The sequence below is a fragment of the Protopterus annectens genome, chromosome 3.part1, assembly GCF_019279795.1.
Source record: "Protopterus annectens isolate FY-2018-M chromosome 3.part1, PAN1.0, whole genome shotgun sequence".
NCBI classification, from domain to species: domain Eukaryota; kingdom Metazoa; phylum Chordata; order Ceratodontiformes; family Protopteridae; genus Protopterus; species Protopterus annectens.
The window spans coordinates 170,689,630-170,699,647 of record NC_056732.1 but is presented as its reverse complement, the minus strand read 5'-3'; the positions used below and the strand labels follow the sequence as shown (position 1 = coordinate 170,699,647).

The window sequence follows — 10,018 nt, the reverse complement described above, 5'->3', positions numbered from 1 at the left end:
TACTGCCACGGGAGCATCTTTTGCTCCCATTTATGCAGACTTGTTTATGGCCTACCTTGAGGAACAATTGATATATGACCCCAGTCATAACATATTTTTACCAGAAAATGATATTTGGCACAGATATTTGGATGACTGTTGGATGATTTGGCAGGCTGACATTGTTTTTTTAAGGAATTTGTGGATTATTTGAACGATATTAAGTGGGGTATTCATTTTACATTGCATTACCATATTAGTGAGATCACATTCTTGGATGTTACAGTATGTAGGAATCCAGTTAATACTTTGGGCTCCACAGTTTTTCACAAACACCCAGAATACGATACTCTGCTACATGCTTCTAGTTTCCATCCACATCATATTATCTGTAACATTCCAAAATCTCAGTTTTTACATACGAGGTGGATCTGTTGGCCAGATCTCATTTAAGAGGTTTGTTACCAGGGGTTACCAACATGAGAATGTTATTTCAGCCAGTGAATGGGCATCTAGGCAGCAAAGGGACACATTGTTAGACTACAAGAATAAGGACCATAATGCCAATCCTGACTTAAGGTTTGTTACCACCTATGGACGAAATATCAATATCCTTAGGGATATTATTGAGAAACATTGGGATATTTTACATGCTGACAACAGTTTATCTGAAATATTGACATACAAGTGTTTGTTTTCTTATCGTAGGGGTAAAGCAATGGGTTCTTTTCTCAGTCATTATAAGCAAAGGGAGAATTTGCAAGGCACTAGTCATCAGACCATGTTGTCTGGAATTAAAGCCATAGGGTGTTGCCCTTGTGGTCATTGTTCTTTATGTTAGTTTGTGGTGAAATCCCAGCAGTTTACTACCAAAAATACCTCTATGGTATATGATATAAATTTTTATGTAATTGTAGTACTGATTGGTTGATTTATTTAGCTACTTGCACCTGTTCTGCTTTTTATATTGGCCAAACTTCCCGTACCCGTAGAATTCGTATATCCGAACATATGAGTGATGTAAGAAACAAAAGGCTATCTAATGCCTTATACAAACATTGTATGAAGCACTCTACAGCTCAGTTTAGATTTGTAATTATTGATAAGATTGAGGAAGATAGGACAAACAAAATGGGTTGGCATGTTTTACTTAATCAGAAAGAAAAAAGATGGATAATTAAATTAGGGGGTTTATTTTCCCCAGGTTTGAATGAACATTTGAAATTATCCAATCATATGGTAGTTTCTGTATGTGTACACATATATATACTGCTACGTGGATGTTTGTTTTTTGTTTTCACTGAGGAAGGCAAGCTTTTTGCCGAAACCGGTCTAGATTTTGTGGGTTTGTGCTTGTCATGAAACTTTGGATTGTGTCACCACAATAAATGTTTTTTATTTCCACGATTGGAGTGCTGACCGTGATTTTTTGCTTCTACTGTTTTTTGTCCTTTTGCTCCTGCCGTACTTGCGGATCGACTGGTTTAATTCTCTTCTACTTCCCCAGGATCTTCTGCTGTCCTTGCGCCTGAAGGATGCTTATTCTCATATCCCTATTCACTCTCTTCAGGAAGTTTTTACATTTCTCTGTTTTCCTCACATTATTAGTTTTCTGCTTTGCCTTTTGGTCTTTCTATGGCTCCAAAGGTTTTTTCCAAATGTCTTGCCCCTGTGGTAGCCTTTTATTGACTTCAGGGAATTAAAATATTCCATTATTTAGACAATCTTTTAATTCAAGCCCCCTGTCAACAGCTTCTGCTTCAGGATCTTCAGTTTACCATGCTTCTCCGTTCACAGTCTAGGTTCACTATAAATCCCCAAAATATCAGTGTTGACCCCTTTACAGGACCAAGTGCTTCTGGGCTGCAGGATTCAGACCATCTCCATAATGGGTTTTCTTCAGCCTCCAAAGGTCCGATCTCTGCCTTCCTATTTTTGTTTGCTTCTCCCTCTTCCACGTCTTCCTGCAGGGAAATTTCTGTGAACTCTGGGGTTCATGGCATCCACCATACCTATGTTCTCTTTTGCCAGGCTCCATATGAGAATGTCAGTGGTATCTCAAGACCGTCTGGCTCCAATGTTGCCATTCCCTGAACTTTCCTGTCCTGCTCTTGGTATGTCTCAAGCAAGAGCTCCACTGGTGAATTCACCGAATTTCTCTGAACCGAGGTGTACCCTTCCAAGATCCATCCCCTTCTCACTCAAGAGTTGTACACAGATGCTTCAGACCAAGGCTGGGAAGTGGTCACCAACAGTTTCAGGGTACAAGGCCACTGGCCCCCTCAGCAGTTGGCAGATCATATCAACATCAAATGGATGAGTGCTTTAATTCTGGCTCTTCAAGCCTTTCACTCTTTCTCTGGACTTCTCGACTTCTATGATTTTTCAGACAATACTTCCATAAATGTGGTGCATTAACAAACAAGGAGGCACACAATTTTACCTTATTTGCCAGCTAGCTCTTCATGTTTGAGATGTAGAAATCCACCATCAATTAATACTTCAGGTGGTGTACTTTCTGTAGAGCACAACATGTTTGAAGACACCTTGAGCAGGTCTAGAAAAAATCCACATGAATGGATGCTTCACAGAGAGGATTTCCTGAACTTTGTACATTGGTGATGTACTCCTCAAATAGATCTTTTTGCCTCCCCACTTAACAGGCAACTCACTCACTTGTATTCCAGAATGCCAAATCATCTGGGTTGGAAAATGGCCACCATCTCTTTTTCTTTGAGAGGGAGGTTTCTTTATGCCTTTCCCCCTCTTCCTGTGCCAGGGGCAGTCATTACAGGTTACCTAACAGGATGGATTTTCCCACACAAGACAAAGGGTATCTCTCTCACCCTCACTTTTCTACCTTTCAGTTAACACTTTGGGTGATACGAATTTTAATTCCTTTTAGACAACATTTTTCTGACGACATGCTCAGGGTTTTACAGGGGGCTAGAAAACTCACTAAAAGAAAAATCTATGCGGCTAATTTGAAGAGATTTTCTGTTTAGTGTCTCAAATATGACTTGAACCCCTTTTCTGTAGGCATTCTTATGGTTCTTTGTTTGCCTGAGTTGCTGAGTTCTGGTCTGGCATATTTATCAGTTAACTCATTTGTTAGCCATTTCTGCATGTCTGCATCTCGGTCAATCTTTGGCTTCTAGTTTTGAGGTCAAGCAATTTCTGAAAGGTATCATCCACATTAGGCCACCAAGAAAACCTGTTCCTCCGTCTGGACACCTTAATTTTGTTCTTGAGAAACTAGTGGCTCTTGCCGCTGCCAAGAGGGTCAATGAACTTCTGGCTGTCTTTAGGAGTTCCTCCTCTTTTTTTTTTTTTTTCTTAATGACTTGTCCTTAAATCAGTCCATTCATTTTACTTTTTTTTTCTTCTCCTCGGAACCCTAATGAAAGGGGTTTTCACTCTCTGGACCTACAAAGCTCAGATAGTACCTGGGCAAGACTAAGGATATCAGGAAATCTGAGCAGCTTTTTATTTCTTTTCATGTCAAGAAATTGGCTTTAGCTGTGTCTAAGAAAACCATCTCCTGGATTTCTAAGGCCATTTCTTGTTGTTCTTTCATGGCAAGCAACTTTCTTCTTCTGTTCGTGCATATTCTGCCAGGGTGGTTGTCTCTTCTGGTGCTTTTTTCAAGGGTATGGATACTAGATCCATTTTGGAAGCTGCTATTTGGTCTTCTGTTCACACCTTTACTAAACATTATAAGTTGGATGCAATTTCTAAAGCCAAGGGCAAGTTTCACCTGGGTCATATTACATGGGTTTTTAGAAGGGTCTTCCATATCTTCCTCCTCCCCATCATTTCCAGTAGCCCTTGTACTCCTTCTGCAATGAATACTGCAGCAGTGATGAGGAAGAACGTACAACAGTTGTGTAAGGTCTTACCATAACAGTAGATGTCTACTTCTCACATTATCTTCAGTTGCTCTTTCTGGCCAAGGGGTATACTTTTCTTTCCTTCCTGGATGTGCATGTTGCTTCTGCTAGTATTGCTTCTATTCTCCTGAGGCAATTCAGTTCTGTGGAGTAGGCTGACATACGTCACATATGTACCTCACACAGTGGATGTAGGATATGGATCTGAAGTATGGCATCCAGAAGGTACTGTGAAGGCTTTTGTATGCTGGCCGGACATTTGGCTATCCTTGGCAGGATACCCCTTCTGTAAAGAATACTGCAGCAGTGAGAAGTAGGACATCTGCTGTTATAAGGTCTTACACAACTGTACTTTCAGAGGTATTCCATCAGTTCCTAGAGATTAGACTCCATTCATCCCTCAGGTTCTCAGAGACATATCAGAGACAGTTGCCATAGAAACAATGCCTTCATGGGAAAAAGGCACAAAGTTTTGCTCCAGACTATTCTGGTCACAAGAAAAGAGAGTCCTTAGAGACCCTTCTTAAATCTCTTATCTAAACCAATTTCTAGAAGTACCAAAATTCAAAATGCTTACCACACAAAGGCTGTTACCACTGATTCTTCAAGGAGTTTTCTTGGCAAACCCTGACTTGAAACTTCCTTTCACACCCCAGCAAGCAAAGAACACAGAAAAGTCCTAATTTTCACAGCAGGGAAGACCATTATCAGTTCACTTCTTTGTGCCTTGTGTTGTCTATTATGTCTAAAGTATTAAGAAAATATTTGCTCCAATGATGGCCTTTTAAGGGTTAAAGAGCCTTCAGATCTTTCCCTATCTAGTCAGTTGTCTTATTTCAGAAGAATCTTTCCAGTGTGCCTTGAATGCCATGAACTTCATTCTAAGTTGCTTCAAAGAACTGGGCTTAACAGTCAACAGAGAGAAATCCTTCCTGCTTTGTCTCTCAGAAAAAATTACCTTTCTGGCAGAAAGTCTGGGCACTACTAACTGCACAGACTTCCTCCCTCAGTACAAGCTGGAGATGCTAGCAGGTTTCTTTACCAACTACCAAAGGCGAAGGACACAGCCAGAGAATATTTGAGGCTAATCTGGTATATGACCGCATGCATTTTGATAGTACCGTTTGTGTGCCTCTAATTGAAAAAACATCAGCAGTACTTGAGAAATAAGTGTAAATAAACATCTTCATCACTTGGAAACCAGTATACCCCTGTAGCTATGCATAAGGACAGCAGTCTCATAGTAGACCCAGCAATGTCTCATAAACAAGAGAATGGCCTTTTGACCTCTGAACCCTACTGCGACCCTGACAACAGACTCCTCAGATGTTGCATGAGAGGCTGCTTATAGGCTTTGAGGACCATTATTTCCTTGATGTTTTTCTCCCTGCCTTGCAAGGGAGTCTTACAAATGCAAACAGATATTACAGTGATGTGACACATAAGTAAGGAGTGATCCACTCCTACCTAATGTGCAGATTAGCCCTACAACCATGGCAAATTATGACAAAGAGTGGCATGTATCTGAAGGCCACATATAGTCCTTTAAGACATAATATTATAGCAGACCTTTTGCACTGGACTTGTACAGACTCCCACAAATGGTTGCTACTCAAGGAATAATTCTTACATGTAACTAGTAGGCGGGGTGTGCTAGAGATGGACCTGTTTGCCTCTTTGAACAGGCAGCTGCGACAGTTTTGGTCGAGGCTTGAAACACCAGGAACACGAATAATGGATGCATTCTCGCAGGAGTAGGCAAGTCTGTTTTTGTATGCTTTCCCTTGTATGCCCTTGACCCACAGGATTTTGATAGAAGTGTAGGAAGAGAGGTCAAAAATGATCCTCATAGCTCCCTTTTAGCCAAGGCAGCACTGGTTCCTGCTTCCTGTATTTAGCATGAATGTATTATTTAGCATGAAGAAAATATGAGGTACTTTGTATGCAAGCAAGCAAGTGGACCTTATAACTCAGAACAAGGTGTCATTGTTGTACCCCAATCTGGCCACATCGAGGCTGACAACCTTGATGATCCAAGTCAGGTATAAATTTTCAGAGGATGTGTTAAACATTGTTTCCTTTGTTGGCTGGGTTAATCCCACTAGGCTAGTAGCCCCTTTTAAGGGGAGACTTGAGGTGGTATTCATTCTGCTTATGGTGGAGGCTAAGAAACTCAGCCCCAGAAAATCGTACCTAATAAAGCAGAGAAGGTTCTCTTTCCGGTGTCACTCCAGGAACCTTACCCCAGAAACACTAAGGTGGTATTGGTCCTGCAGTACCTGTCAAACCTCTATAAATCAGGCTCAACTGTCACACACATAAAAGTTCATGCTTTGTCTATTTCAGATTCACTGCTGATGGACTCAACCTGTATTCTTTGTCTTGATTAATTCCTAAACTGTTCCCCTTAAACCATCCAAGAAACAGATGGCACCACCATGGGACCTTAAATTATTTGTTAGCGAAGGTGACATTACCTCCTTTTGAACCAACAGCCGCTTTCCCTATTCATTTTCCTTCTTTGAAAACTTTTCTTGGTGACAGTCTCCTCTGCTAAACATATTTCAGAACTGCAAGCATTACTGTGCAGAGAGCCCTTTCTAGTGTTCCACCCTGGCTTTACGTACCAAACTGTTAATTTTTGTGTAAGGTGGCTACTGAACTGACTAAACCAGACAATTCAGCTTCCACTGCTTTTCCTAAACCTCAAGAGCTCAGGGATAAGGGCCGTGCCTTGCCTTTGTGTGCAGTGGCAGCTGCGGTTCTCCCTGTATAGAAATAGTTCAGGAAAACCAACCAGCTATTTGCATTTTGCTAAAGGAAAGGCAGGTAAGCCTGTTAACAAGCAAACCCTTTCCAAGTGGCTGGGCAATGCATAACACTTGTTATCAGAACCATGGAAAGCCAGTCCCACGTCACATCAGAGCACATTATGCAAGAGCTGTGGCTGCCATTACTGCTTTCCCTAGAAGAATTTCCACCCAAACCATCTTAGAAGCAACCATCTGTCCCCTGCACACACCTTCTCCACACTTAAGCGGCTGCATCCAGGAGAGGGGGAAAAATAGGATTTGCTTCTGCTGTCCTGCAAGGTCTGCCTTGCAAATAGTTCTTTGACCTCTCCAGATTTCACTGCTTTGGGCATCTTTCCAAGAGTAAGGACTGCAACAGTGAATACTAGAATGATCAAAGTGCATTCGAGTTAAGAACTAAATGAGCCGTAAAGGAGGGAAGAACTTTGGAAGACTGTATAGTATTTGACTACCTGCAGACAGGATATCCCAAGAGTGAGGACAACAACAGTGAAACTACTCAAACATCTACATTTGTGGTTAAGTTCTTAACACAATTGTACTGTTTCATCTTTGAAATATTGCTTGGATCAAGCATATTTTTCCATCAGAAGATTGTGCAGAAATCATTGACTGGTTTCTTGAAGCTTGAATTACTGTAATGTCCTTTAATTGTTTTTTCTATATGCTAACCTCTGCCACCTTCAGAGATTCAGAACTCTGCAGTCAGTCTTTTGATAAGCTTACCCTGTTGTAATCATTACAGTTGTGCTGTGGAATTTACACCAACTGCTGGCTGCATGAAGTTCAGCCTACAAAGTGCTGTTGCTAACATAGCAAGTCCTACGTAATATGGGCCTCCTCTGCCATGAAGGAACATTTCTAACGAATAGTTTGTCCACTCAGCAGGAAGCCACGGTGGTACAGCGGTAGCGTTGTTGCCTCACAGCAAGAGGTTCTCCTGTTCGATTCTCGGCTGGAGTGCCTTCTGTGTGGAGTCTGCATGTCCTCCCCACGGTCGAGTGGCCTCCGAAAGACATGCATGAATGGGCGTGCCTTCGCTGAAGGTCAGGCTGCAACTTGGCACCATAAAAATCTACTGCCAATCATTAGCGGACCGGAGTTCCACTGTGGCGGCCCCTAACCGGGAAAAGCCGAAAAGACAAACAACAGTTTGTCCAGTCAGCAGAGCCAGGAGCAGCTGGTAGTGGTTTATAAAATGCATTTAACAATAGCTCAATATTAGTTTTCCTGCAAGGCTCTCATTCTGTGTGACTGTGAGCTTTAGGAGTCCTATGTGGCTGACTTCAAGGGGGGTTTAAGACTAGTTTGTTTAGAAAAAAAATATTCTAATTTGAATATACAGGTTTCTTGTTTTGTAATCAGAATCTGTTATTGCCTATATTATTGCCTTAGGCTCGTAAACTTTATTCTGGATATGGCTTATGTTAAGAGCTGTTATAAATATTAATTTGATTTAACAGTAGTATGGCTGTCTTTTTACTCACCATGTCTCCAAGTGCCCAGTCAAGCTCTTATGTTTGTTATTCCTTTTTAAAATATATACATGTTTTCTATGTGTATCCACATGGTTGTGGCCACCTGATGCTCTTTAGCCACTGATGGTATAATATCCAAAGGTGAAACCATTTACACCACACACACACACACACACACACACACACCTGAAATGTGGTGGCTGCAGCATGTTTACCTTGTGATAAGTGAATCATTCTACAGTTTTTTCTACAATACAACATATTAGATTCTTTATTTTTATATTGCCAGAAAACAGTGATGCATAGTTAAGTCCTTGGACTAAGTCAGATTTGAGGGGGATAAATGATCCATTATGTTTACCTCTTTATTGCTGTTGATTTTTGACCTCCAGTATTTTTTTTTTTGAGGAAGCACAGCAGAAGGCATAGTAACAGTCCATGGCTCATTTGGGGTTTTGAAAAAAACAAAAAAACTGGCCAGTACAGAACATACATCATTACACACAGAAGCAGCTGTTTTGTAATGGGAAATGTTGAGCCTGTATCCATTGAGCACTTGGTTCTGTTTCAGATTGTTATTGTGTCTTTTGTTTAAAAAAAAAGAGGGAGGGTGGGTGGTGACAATGAAACTTAAGCTAATGATGATGAGAGCAGTGAATTTCTTAAACAAAACCTGATTTTCCATTTTTTAAAAGCTTGGGGCTTCGGGTTGTTCTGTGTGCTCATGTTTGTGTTTGAAATAGTATTTCATTACTTCTTTTTACCACAGTTTTTACTCACTTTTTTCTTTCTTGTTCTCATGATTTCCTTACTCCACTAACATTTTCTCTGTTTTTGCCACCACATTTCTCCATTCCCAGCCTTTTTATATTACTGTTTTCTATTCTCCTTCGCTATTTTCACTCTTATTTCCTATTTTCATTCAGCATTATTTTTCCACACCCTCTTAATTTTGTTCACTTGGTGCTTATTCTAGGCACATTTTTGATGCTCCATATATATATTTGAAATGCATATAGTCATACAGTTTGAGTAATGTTGCATCAGTCACTTGTTAGAAACCGCAATGTCCTCTTCCTTAGAGAGCACATTTATTTATTTATTGTTTGATCACCAGGTGAATGGGATGGTACAAGACCTTTTGAGCCACTCCCCTCCCATCCAGAGTCGAAATACAGCACAAAAGAAGTACCAAGCATATAAACATACAGTGTAGTTCTGTATAGAGAGAAACTATGTGCTAGAAAGTGTGAAGGGTATACTTTATCCTCTGTACCTATTCTGAGCCTGAGTGGGTATGACTTCATGAGTTTGATTTTAGTGGCTGCTTATGCCACTTTTTTCTCAGTATTAGACAGCTATTTACTCTAATCCAGAGTGAAGACCACAGATCCTTTGTACAGAACAGGACGCTTACCTAAAGTAGTTTGAAGGCTTTATCTTTGCGCTCTGCTCTCCTGCAAGTGCATTCAGAGTAGAGACTACTCCTTTCCTTACAATCTCTTCCTCTTTAAGCATCTTTGTGAAATCTTCCTTTTGGGATAGGCACTGTTGGCTCCCTGGCAGTGACCCTTCCCAGGATAAGACATTTATTTGGCCCATTCTGGTGCAGCTGTGTGCTAGATTGCTCACTCGCTTAGTAGCATACATACATATTACCCAGAAACAAATGGCTGCATAGTTCTTGGTATGTTTGCTGCTCCTTTTTGATAGTTTACTGCAAGGTTTTTCCTTAGCTACATAAGGGTTAGTTTGCTGTATCATTGACCACTGGCCTCCAGTGGAGTACAGGAAAGCAGTTGAACGCACTATCTGACCACTTGAAAGTGTCAGTAAGAATTCACCTGTTCAGTTTGCT

The 10,018-nt window shown here is 40.8% G+C and overlaps 1 protein-coding gene across 9 annotated transcripts in view; it reads left to right on the top strand.

Moving 5' to 3' along the window:
- Positions 1-10,018, top strand: part of ARHGAP12 (Rho GTPase activating protein 12) — a 1,910,410-nt gene that overhangs the window by 1,562,930 nt on the left and 337,462 nt on the right. The gene's annotated exons all lie outside the window — the stretch shown is intronic.